This window comes from Penaeus monodon, chromosome 25 (genome assembly GCF_015228065.2).
Source record: "Penaeus monodon isolate SGIC_2016 chromosome 25, NSTDA_Pmon_1, whole genome shotgun sequence".
Lineage (NCBI taxonomy): Eukaryota > Metazoa > Arthropoda > Malacostraca > Decapoda > Penaeidae > Penaeus > Penaeus monodon.
The window spans coordinates 30,444,167-30,444,558 of record NC_051410.1 but is presented as its reverse complement, the minus strand read 5'-3'; positions in this window follow the sequence as shown (position 1 = coordinate 30,444,558).

The following is a 392-nucleotide window of genomic DNA, read 5'->3' as shown; positions in this document are numbered from 1 at the left end:
ACAACAAATCTCACTGGTTCTGGGGACAACGGAGCCTCCACGTAATTCTGCTGATTTCGTGCTGAGAAAACTCTCGTTTCTTTGTCCATCCTCAGATATCCTGCTATGAAATGAAGAACGGGAAATAATCCTGTATTCAATGAAATGTAGAGATTATCGCCGACCGTTCGTTTCTAGTCACCTTCCAGTCACCTTCCATTCACTTTCCAGTCACCTTACCTCTTGCCCTTGTGGTATTAACGCCTTTTCTATTCTCCTTTGCGTTCATCTCTATCCACATCGTCATCATCTGCCTCCACATTCATCCTCGCTCATATCGGTACTGTAATTTATACGCTCGACGCACTTCGTATTTGACAAAGGGATACGGTAAATTCGATTTCGACGATAAT